Raw genomic sequence first — 12589 nt, forward strand, 5'->3', positions numbered from 1 at the left:
GTCTGAAACCTCACTTGTTTTTACTTGTCATTAATTTCCTACCAAGATATCACCTGCTAACAAAAAGAAAAACCTAAAGAAATACAAATTTTAACACTTCCTAGTATCAACACATGAAAACTGTTTTTTTCCCTTATAAAAACTCTAGTGCTTAGCTTTCTTATTTGAATTCAGGAAAGAGTACTAAATGAAGATAAAAATTCAAAGCAAAAGGAACAACACTGAACAACAGAGTCAAGAAACAGACTGTGGTTTCAATTATCTATTAACTCAGTCTTAATTTTCTTATAAGTAAAACAAGAAGATTGACAAGAGCTTAAAATACTTTTAATGGAGTATCAGTGATATAATACACTCTTTGAAAAATTCACAGTCCATGAAAAAAAGAAAAGTTCTAGGGTAAAATAAGTTCAGAAAATTGTGCACACCCTTTGCCCTTTTTGGAGATCCATAATGCAGAAAAGAAAATATTTTTGTGTAACCCAATGTTTCCCAAAATGGGAGACAAACTACATGTCCCTCAACAATGGAATGATTTTAAAATGCTTACATTAGACAGATCAACGTGACAAAAAGTTAACAAGGATATCCAGGAATTGAACTAAGTTCTGCACCAAGCACACCTAATAGACATCTACAGGACTCTCCACCCCAAATCAACAGAATATACATTCTTCTCAGCACCACATCGCACTTATTCCAAAATTGACCACATAGTTGGAAGTAAAGCACTCCTCAGGAAATGTAAAAGAACAGAAATTATAACAAACTGGGGGAGGGATTGCATTGGGAGTTATACCTGATGTAAATGACGAGTTGATGGGTGCAGCACACCAACATGGCACAAGTATACATATGTAGCAAACCTGCACGTTGTGCACATGTACCCTACAACTTGAAGTTTAATAATAATAAATAAATTTTAAAAAAAAAATTGAATTTGAAAATTAAAAAAAAAAAAAAAAAGAAATTATAACAAACTGTCTCTAGGACCACAGTGCAATCAAACTAGAACTCAGGATTAAGAAACTCACTCAAAATCACTCAACTACATGGAAACTGAACAACCTGCTCCTGAATGACTACTGGGTACATAATGAAATGAAGGCAGAAATAAAGATGTTCTTTGAAACCAATGAGAACAAAGACACAACATACCACAACCTATGGGACATATTTAAAGCAGTGTGTAGAGGGAAATTTACAGCACTAAATGCCCACGAGAAAGCAGGAAAGATCTAAAATTGACACCCTAACATCACAATGAAAAGAACTACACAAGCAACAGCAAACAAATTCAAAAGCTAGCAGAAGACAAGAAATAACTAAGATCAGAGCAGAATTGAAGGAGATAGAGACACAAAAACCCCTTCAAAAAAGCAATGAATCCAGGAGCTGGTTTTCTGAAAAGATCAACAAAATTGACAAATGACTAGCAAGACTAATAAAGACGAAAAGAGAGAAGAATCAAATAGACGCAATAAAAAATGATAAAGGGGTTATCACCACCGATCCCACAGAAATACAAACTACCATCAGAGATTACTATAAACACCTCTATGCAAATAAACAAGATAACCTAGAAGAAATGGATAAATTCCTGGACACATACACGCTCCCAAGACAAAATCAGGAAGAAGCTGAATCCCTGAATAGACCAATAACAAGCTCTGAAATTGAGGCAATAATTAATAGCCTACCAACGAAAAAAAGTTCAAGACCAGATGGATTCATAACTGAATTCTACCAGAGGTACAAAGGAGCTGGTACCATTCCTTCTGAAACTATTCCAATCAATAGAAAAAGAGGGAATCCTTCCTAACTCATTTTAATGCTAGCATCATCCTGATACCAAAACCTGGCAGAGACACAACAAAAAAAGAGAATTTTAGTCCAATATCCCTGATGAACATCGATGCAAAAATCCTCAATAAAATACCGGCAAACCGAATCCAGCAGCACATCAAAAAGCTTATCTACCACGATTAAGTTGGCTTCATCCCTGGGATGCAAGGCTGGTTCAACATACACAAATCAGGAAACGTAATCCATCATAGAACCAAAGACAAAAACCACATGATTATCTCAATAGATGCAGAAAAGGGCTTTGACAAAATTTAACAGCCCTTCATGTTAAAACCTCTCAATAAACTAGGTATTGATGGGACGTATCTCAAAACAGTAAGAGCTATTTATGACAAACCCACAGCCAATATCATACTGAATGGACAAAAACTGGAAGCATTCCTTTGAAAACTGGCACAAGACAGGGATGCCCTCTCTCACCACTCCTATTCAACATAGTGTTGGAAGTTCTAGCCAGGCCAATCAGGCAAGAGAAAGAAATAAAGGGTATTTGATTAGGAAAAGAGGAAGTCAAATTGTCCCTGTTTGCGGATGACATGATTGTATATTTAGAAAACCCCATCGTGTCAGCCCCAAATCTCCTTAAGCTGATAAGCAACTTCAGCAAAGTCTCAGGACACAAAATCAGTGTGCAAAAATCACATGCATTCCTATACACCAACAATCGAGAAGAGCCAAATCATGAGTGAACTCCCATTCACAATCGCTTCAAAGATAATAAAATACCTAGGAATCCAACTTACAAGGGATGTGAAGGACCTCTTCAAGGAGAACTACAAACCACTGCTCAATGAAATAAAACAGGACACAAACAAATGGAAGAACATTCCATGCTCTTGGATAGAAAGAATCAACATCACGAAAATGGCCATACTGCCCAAGGTAATTTATAGGTTCAATACCATCCCCATCAAGCTACCAATGACTTCTTCACAAAATTGGAAAAAACTACTTTAAACTTCATATGGATCCAAAAAAGAGCTCGCATTGCCAAGACAACCCTAAGCCAAAAGAACAAAGCTGGAGGCATCATGCTACCTAACTTCAAACTATTCTACAAGGCTACGGCAGCCAAAACAGCATGGTACTGGTACCAAAACAGAGATATAGACCAATGGAACAGAACAGAGCCCTCAGAAATAATACCACACATCTACAACCATCTGATCTTTGACAATCCTGACAAAAACAAGCAATAGGGGAAATGATTCCCTATATTTAATAAATGGTGCTGGGAAAATTGGCTAGCCTTATGTAGAAAGCTGAAACTGGATCCCTTCCTTCCACCTCATACAAAAATTAATTCAAGATGGATTAGAGACTTAAATGTTAGACCTAAAACCATAAAAACCCTAGAAGAAAACCTAGGCAATACCATTCAGGACATAGGCATGGGCAAGGACTTCATGACTAAAACACCAAAAATAATGGCGACAAAAGCCAAAATTGACAAACGGGATCTAATTAAACTAAAAAGCTTCTGCACAGCAAAAGAAACTACCATCAGAGTAAACAACCTACAGAATGGGAGAAAATTTTTACAATCTAACCATCTGACAAAGGGCTAATATCCAGAATTGACAAAAGAACTTAAACAAATTTACAAGATAAAATCAAACAACCCCATCAAAAAATGGGCAAAGGATATGAACAGGCACTTCTCAAGAGAAGACATTTATGCAGCCAACAGACACATGAAAAAATGCTCATCATCACTGGCCATTAGAGAAATGCAAATCAAAACCACAATGAGATACCATCTCACACCAGTTAGAATGGCAACCATTAAAAAGTCAGGAAACAACAGGTGCTGGAGAGAATGTGGAGAAATAGGAACACTTTTACACTACTGATGGGACTGTAAACTAGTTCAACCATTGTGGAAGACAGTGTGGTGATTCCTCAAGGATCTAGAACTAGAAATACCATTTGACTCAGCCATCCCATTACTGGGTATACACCCAAAGGATTACAAATCGTGCTGCTATAAAGACACATGCACACGTATGTTTACTGCGACACTATTCACAATAGCAAAGACTTGGAACCAATCCAAATGTCCATCAATGATAGGCTGGATTAAGAAAATGTGGCACATACACACCATGGAATACTATGCAGCCATAAAAAAGGATGAGTTCATGTCCTTTGTAGGGACATGGAAGAAGCTGGAAACCATCATTCTGAGCAAACTATCGCAAGGACAGAAAACCAAACATCGCATGTTCTCACTCACAGGTGGGAATTGAACAATGAGAACACTTGGACACAGGGTCCGGAACATCACACACTGGGGCCTGTCATGGGGCAGGGGGAGTGGGGAGGGACAGCATTAGGAGATATACCTAATGTAAATGACGAGTTAATGGGTGCAGCACACCAACATGGCACATGTATATATATGTAACAAACCTGCACGTTGTGCACATGTACCCTAGAACTTAAAGTATAATTTAAAACATGCTTACACGTCACTGTATAATCTTTTCAAAGAAAACATATTTATACATATTCACATGGCAGACTTCTGTGACATAGGTAGAATATATAATCAAACTATGAAATAATGCATACTTAACTGATTTTAAAAAATAAGTACATATATTCATATACATATAAAAAAGTCTGAAAGAATGCACAGCAAACCATTTTAAAGTAATTCTGGAAATTGCAATCAGCAGGGCCAAAGGGAATACATCTACTTTATGAATGGACAGATTTGAGTTTCTCCGGTAAGAATATATCATTTTGTAATACAAATAAGTAGCCAACAGAAAACATAAATGCACTGGGTAAGTTCACATACTTTTTTTTGAGATTCTGTAACCCAAGCTGGAGTGCAGTGCGCAATCACGGCTCACCGCAGCTTCAACCTCCCAGGTTCAAGCTCAGCCTCTGGAGTAGCTGGGACAACAGGCCAGCATTACAATGTCTAAATAATTTTTGTACTTTTTTTAAGAGATGGGGTCCCACTATGTTGCCCAGGCTGGTCTTGAACTCCTGGACTCCAGTGATCAGCCCACCTCAGCCTCCCAAAGTGCTTGGATTACAGGTGTGAGCTACTGGGCCTGGCTGTTCATATTATTTAAAATAAATCTTTTCACAACAAAAATATATTGGCTCTTTTATAAATATGAAATTTAATGCATTTCTTCTAACAGAATGTATCTCCAGGTTACTGAATTAAAGACTTCGTAAGATATTCACTGAGGCGTTACCTATAAAAATACACATTGGGAACACTTAAATGCTTATAATAATCAATAGTTAAGTAAATGACTAAATATCAACCCAAGGTAATTTTTCAATTTGCCTATTTTGTTTATGAATTGCCTACAGTTTTATAAGGATTTTGAAAGCTAACTCAACAAAAAATTTGTATAATTATGTAGAATACATAGCAACACAAAATACTTATACATATAAGTAAAAAAATTCCAATGCATAATTTGTTATTTTACCTGTAAAAAATCTGAAATATTTTCTTTTTTTTTTTTTTTTTTTTGAGATGGAGTCTCGCTCTTGTTGCCCAGGCTAGAGTACAATGGTGCAATCTCAGCTCACTGCAAACTCTGCCTCCCAGGTTCAAATGATTCTCCTGCCTAAGCCTCCCAAGTAGCTGGGATTACAGACGCCACCACCACACCCAGCTAATTTTTGTATTTTCAGTAGAGATGGGGTTTCGCCATGTTGGCCAGGCTGGTCTAGAGCTCCTGAGCTCAGGTGATCCGCCTGCCTCGGCCTCCCAAAGTGCTGGGATTATAGGCGTGAGCCTGATTTAGGTTTTAAGAGGATCACTTTGGTTGCTATGTTGAGAACAGACTCTTGGGAGTAGGAGCAGTAGCCATTCAGAAGGCCACTACAAATAACCAAGAGATGATAGTAACCTGGGCCACAGAACAGTGAAGGTGATGAAACACGTGGTGAGAATTCGAATAGATTTTGAAAGTAGAGTCAACACAATTTGTTGACGCCTTATAAGTGGGATATGAGAGGAGTTAAGATACAGAAAAGAAGAGTCAAGAATGTAGACAAGAATGGAGTCAAGGATGACAGGACATGGTTTAGATCTGTGTCCTCACCAAATCTCATGTTGAAATGTAATCTCCAATATTAAAGGTGGAGCCTGGTGGGAGGTGATTGGATCATAGGGGTGGATTTCTCATGAATGGCCTAGAACCATCCCCTTGGTACTGTTTTTTTTTTTTTTTTTTTTTTTTTTGAGACGGAGTCTCGCTCTGTGGCCCAGGCTGGAGTGCAGTGGCCAGATCTCAGCTCACTGCAAGCTCCGCCTCCCGGGTTCACACCATTCTCCTGCCTCAGCCTCCCGACTAGCTGGGACTACAGGCGCCCGCCACCTCGCCCGGCTAGTTTTTTGTATTTTTTAGTAGAGACGGGGTTTCTCCGTGTCAGCCAGGATGATCTCGATCGCCTGACCTCGTGATCCGCCCGTCTCGGCCTCCCAAAGTGCTGCGATTACAGGCTTGAGCCACCGTGCCCAGCCTGGTACTATTCTTGCAATAGTGACTTCTTGGGAGATCTAGTCGTTTAAAAGTGTATAGCACCTGGCCACTCTCTCGCTTGCTCCTGCTTTCACCATGTGATGTGCCTGTTCCCCCTTTGCCTGCTGTCATGATTGGGAGCTTACTGAAACCTCCCCAGAAGCAGATGCCACTATGCTTCCTGTACAGCCTTCGGAACCATAAGCCAATTAAACCTCTTTCCTTATAAATTACCCAGTCTCAGGTATTTCTTTATAGCAGTGCAAGAACAGACTAATACAATAGCGTTTTCTCGATATGTGCAGCAAGAATGAGTTGTCACTAAGATGGGGAAGACTGTTATAGGGATAGACTTGAGTGGTGAAGTCAAACTTTTGACACTGAACATGTTAAATTTAAGATGCCTCCTCAGTGTGCAGGTAGAGAAGTCAAGAAGACAGGAAGACAATTGGCTGTAAGAGTAAAGTGGCTTGCTCCACTTTAAAGAATGTGATATGAAACTTCTATTTTAGGGATGTAGTTGCAAAAAACACAATGATTTACAATTAGGGGATCCATCTTCACAGATAAAATATTGTCTGGCCCTCAACAGACACATAAAAAAATATGGTAAATGAATGTGAAAATTGCATTAAATGTTTACATTTATATGCATATATATTTTTTATGATTTCCTGTTTTGACCTTTTTGATTAAATGAATAGCTATCAAATCCAATTGCATTGGATAAGAAGTCTGTTGCTGTAAATTTTGCAAATAATGGTTAAGTCATTTTTAAATATGTTAAGTATCCATACTAGAAATATTCTAAATAAAATGGTTAACAGACTTCTTCTTTCTCCTTAATTGTCAATTTCTGATACCCAGAATTATTTAATAAAATCAGTTTGATATTTCCTACGTGTTAGTTTTATCACTGTAATACAGTGATGCCCTCATTCAATGACTAGGACTTTGTCCCTATGCTAAATGGCGCCAGCCAGACTGCTTTCAAGTTTTTCAGTTTCCTCTCTTATTAGAAGGTGTGACCTGCTTGCTGCCTAAATGCTCATTTAAAGCTAATCTTTTCAACATTATTGGCTTAAATAAATGACTTTTTCTTTACAGGTCTACTTATGCCAAATTTTTGGCAAAAGTCACCTTTACACTGCTAACTCAGAAACTAACTATGAGTAAGGCAGATTTCATACTCAATCTGAATGTACAAGTCAGTCATTTTATATGTGCTTAGAAGTAGATTATTGTTTTTACAGTAATTATTTTACAACATCAGCTTTAACTTTAAAATTTCACATTAAACCTAAGAACCCATTGCTATTTACTGTTTATTGATCATCTATACATTGTGGTAATGATATTACGATTATAATTTTTTACATCTGACACAGCAAAAAAGAATTTGTGAGGATCTCAAGACTAAAAGTTATTACTTAACCCTTGAAAATGTGTTTTATTTTGTGACCCAAACAGTTTTGTTTTGATTTTTTGTAGGGAAAGTGCTCGGCTGTATACACAAATCTGCTGAACAAACATAAATAAATCACCTACATAGAATTCAGAATTTTTCTTGTAAATTACTACTAACCTTGCTACCAAGCTACCTTAAAAGTGTTATCAATCCATTTTCAGTTGAACCAGTTTATCAACTTCAGGCTTCTAAGTTTCTTACTAAAGAAAAAGAAATTTAAGGAAGACCAATAATTATTACTTTTGTTCTGTATCCAAACACTACTGATATAAATGAATTATTTATCTTCAACATTAAAAGACTTAAATCCTAGCACTTTGGGAGACTGAGGCAGGAGGACTGCTTGAGACTAGGAGTTCAAGAACAACCTGAGCAACAAAATGAGATCCTGTCCCTACTTAAAAATAACATAAAACATTTTTTAAAAACTAAAGAATAAAAATGTACTGAAAAATTAAAATTATTCCAGATAGAATATACTGAGGTTTGCATAATATAAACTCTAAAACTAAAAAATAAATTGATGTATAAAAGCTAAAATTTAGATTTTCCACTAACAGTTTGATCCTACAAGATCTTACAAGAGTTCACTACCTAAGATCTGAAGAGTTCACTACCTAAGAAATAACATTTCTCTCCTCCCTCAAGTACATCTTCCACAATGCCAATAGACATACCTTCCTAAAACCTAAATCTCACTAAACCTAATCATGTCTCTTCCCCTTTTTAATAACTTAACATAAAAATGGGGGGAAAACTTTAATAATATCCTATCACCTGCAACTTTCTTAATTGCCTATCTAAACCTCACCTTCCAATGTTATGTGCCAGCACTTCCTACAATACCTGAACTTTAAACCTGCCTGTCCTTTCCCACTTTGCACATCTGGACATACTTCAATTCACTCATCAAAAATTCACTAAAATCCAAACTTTTTAACCAGCTAATATTTATTGACTAAATTACCAAGTTTAAGGCCCAGTGCTGTGTTGTAAATATGTAACTCTCAAGATGCAGTCCTTGCCCTCAAAGTTTAACAATCTGGTGCATTTCTCCCTAAAACCTTACCCCTCTCAGAGCTACCTTTTACATTAAATCTAATTCTCCGGATGTACTTATTATACTATATAGTAATTATTTACATGACTGTTTTCCCCTACTAGTCTGCGAACAGAAAGAAGCAAAATGAATTACCAAAGTAGTTGCTCAATGCTGCAATTGTATACAATATATCAAGAGCAAAAACAAAACAAAAAAAGGCCAGGAGCAGTGGGTAACGCCTGTAATCCCAACACTTTCGGAGGCCAATGTGAGCGCACTGCTTGAGCCTTGGAGTGTTAAGATCAGCCTGGGCAACACAGTTGAGACCCCCTCTCTACTAAAAATTACACAAATTAGCTGAACATGGTGGCATGTGTCTGTAGTCCCATCTACTCAGGAGGCTAAGGCAGAAGGATAGCTTGAGTCTGGAGTTTGAGGCTGCAGTGAGATATGATTGTACCATTACACTTCAGACCGGGTAACAGACAGACCAAGACCCTGGCTCAACAGAAAAAAAAAAAAAAACCTGCTTGCCAAATGAAACAAAATGTGGTAACACCTTACCATCATATAACCATATTTAAATGAGTCTTCATTTTAATCTACAAGATATATTTATGAATTAATGGTGAATCATCTCAGCCAACAATAACTCCGATATAGGTTGGGTGTAGTGGTTCATGCCTGTAATCTCAACACTTTGGGAGGCCAAGGTGAGAGAACCACTTGAGCCCAGAAGTTGGAGGCTGCAGTGGGCTATGACTGGCCACTGCACTCCAGCCTGGGCAACAGAGTAAGATCTTCACACACACACACACACACACCCCTCTTAAATATGACCATAGTCCATTATTTCCCCAACGAAGACAATTCTTCAGTGGGGAGGGTCCATCCCAAACTTTGCAGATGTTTAGCACTGCTGGCCCTGCAGACTCAATATCAATAGCTCGGTTTAGTCATTATGACAAACCAAAACATACAACACATTAAAAAATGCTCCCTAAGTGAATAAGCAGACCCTGAGATGAGAACCAGTGCTTAGCTTTGTAGCTCTTTTTGACTTTATTTATAAATAAATCATATATTCCATAGAAAATACTTGCCATGCATCTCTAAAACAAAAACAAAATGTAAGTAAAATAAAAATTGTAATATGAAATTATTTCCTCAAATACTGGGAACACATTTTATATAGTCAGCCACTCTACCTTAGGGAGATATACATAAGCAAAAAGACTAAAGGCAGGTTGAAGCAGAAAGGACCAGAAAGAAAATATGGCATCTAAAGTCTACATGCAGATGCCAGAATTAAACAAACTAATTTCTTCAAAAGCAGGATTTTCAAGATGGTCTTTTAAAATGTGGGAAGAAATCATAAAGAATCTAACTTTTATTAAGAGAACAAGAAAAGTTTGCTAACTACTAATATTTAACACATGGATGAAGACTGCTGCCACTCACAGGATTGAATATTACGCTTTTTATGCCAAGCTACCAGGCAGGAAGAGTGTGAATTCCACATTGTAGAGGAACTCACAGTGGTATCCTTACTCACACTGCTCAGAATCATAATTTATGGGTCTATAATGAAGTAGATTTATAAATTATACTATTCTAAGCAAACTTTCATAAAAAGTGAGAGGTCTTTAAAAAGATTCGTTCCAAAAAACACATGGATTAAACATAATACTAGTTAACAGGATCACAAGAAATAACACAAAGTGCGAAAGCTGATGCTTTTGCTGCTAGTTATCAGCCACACTGTGAGGAAAAAACAATGATCTCAGCCAAAAAATAACTATAAATTTAAGAAGAAACTATTTGAGTTACCATATTTATTATTGTTAACAATCACCCTAAGTTTCTAATTCACTTTGAGAAACTGGCTAATAAGAATATAAAGCATTTGCAGTTAGCAAAATATCTTAAGACACTGTTTATATAATCTTTATCTCATCCTATTTCGTTTATATATATTAGTGTGTATCTGACATAAAATACTAGAATATTAGTAAATTCATATAATCCATAAACAAATATACTGGTGATCCATGCTCCAAAACATTTTTATTGATAGGGAAACACAAAATAGTTCTAAGACCATCATATAGAAGACAGGAGTCTAAAATAACGTAGTCTAAGAAGAATTTCCCAAACCTTTAAGTCAACCAGATTTAAGGATACCCAGCAAGGCTGGGCCCGGCGGTTCACACCCGTGATCCCAGCACTTTGGCAGGCCGAGGCAGGCAGATCATTTGAGGTCAGGAGTTCAAGACCAGCCTGGCCAATGTGGTAAAAACCCATCTCTACTAAAAATACAAAAATTAGCCAGGCATGGTGGCAGGCACCTGTAATCCCAGCTACTTGGGAGGCTGAGGCAGAAGAATCACTTGAACCTGGGAGGCAGAGGTTGCAGTGAGCCAAGATCACGCCACTGTACTCCAGTCTGGGCAACAAAAGCAAGACTCCATCTCAAACAAACAAACAAACAACAACAACAACAAAAAACCACCCAGGAAGAACTGGCTATTGTTAATCATCCACTCAAAAAAAAAAAACAAAAACAAAAAACAAGTAAAAGCTCCTCAAAAATAGGCCAGGTGTGGTGGCTCACGCCTGTAATCCTAGCACTTTGGGAGGCCAAGGTGGGTGGATTACCTGAGGCCAGGAGTTCAAGACCAGCCTGGCCAACATAGTGAAATCCCATCTCTACTAAAAATACAAAAACTTAGCCAGACCTGGTGGTGGGCGCCTATAATCCCAGCTACTAGAGAGGCTGAGGCAGGAGAACTGCTTGAACCCAGGGACGGAGGATGCAGTGAGACAAGATCATGCGACTTCACTCCAGCCTGGGAGAAAGAGCAAAAGTCCGATTAAAAATAAACAAACAAACAAACAAACAAACATATATAGGAATAGATTAGATATAAGAATTGAAAATTTTAAAGATAACAATCAGTGAAAAGATGCTTTAACTCAGGGTCTCAAAGCAAAATAATTTCAAAACGGTATGCTATTCCCTAATTGCAAAAATGGCGGGGGGACATGGTGAAATGGAAAGAAGCAAATTTTTAGCAATCTCTAATAGTTCTTCTATTCACAATCTGGACTTTATCAGATTTACTTACATTTCAAGAGGAAAATAAAAAGTGTAAAACAGCACTTTTAAAAGGCTTCTAACTAGCTTTTAAAAATCATTTTTACATTAAAAATTTTTATTTTTAAACATTTCTTGAGTTGATAAACATGTAGCATTAAATCTGCTTACATTTAATAGTATTTTAATGCATTCTTATCAGATTATAAGATCTATATCTCTGTTTCTAGGTTCACTTAAGTAGTATCTGTGAAAACATTTTGTCCACAGTGGGCTTACATGAAATAATATCAAATCTCATTGCCTAAAAAGTAGATGTTACTACTTATGAATAAAAATCACATTATAAACATTTAAAAGTATAACCATTACATAGAAATGAAAAGTTCTTTTCCAACTATTAAAAGAGCTCTTTCCTAAAAGCTTTCTAGGCAAGTGAACAACTCTGAAGCAAATGAAAATTAAGTTCCAGACTTTTTTTTTCTGATCAACAGGCTTCCATTACACACTTACTTCCATTAGAACAGGAGTTGTAATGGGACATGGCAACTACAGGTGAAGAGTTATCTCATTAATTTCAGTTGCTGGGTTTCTTGCCAGTTCCCCAGTCTACT

General features: G+C 37.1%; 1 protein-coding gene across 26 annotated transcripts in view; it reads right to left on the minus strand.

Moving 5' to 3' along the window:
* Nucleotides 1–12589, minus strand: part of BAZ2B (bromodomain adjacent to zinc finger domain 2B) — a 409685-nt gene that overhangs the window by 276562 nt on the left and 120534 nt on the right. The window lies entirely within an intron of this gene.

The sequence above is a fragment of the Chlorocebus sabaeus genome, chromosome 10 (genome assembly GCF_047675955.1).
Source record: "Chlorocebus sabaeus isolate Y175 chromosome 10, mChlSab1.0.hap1, whole genome shotgun sequence".
NCBI classification, from domain to species: domain Eukaryota; kingdom Metazoa; phylum Chordata; class Mammalia; order Primates; family Cercopithecidae; genus Chlorocebus; species Chlorocebus sabaeus.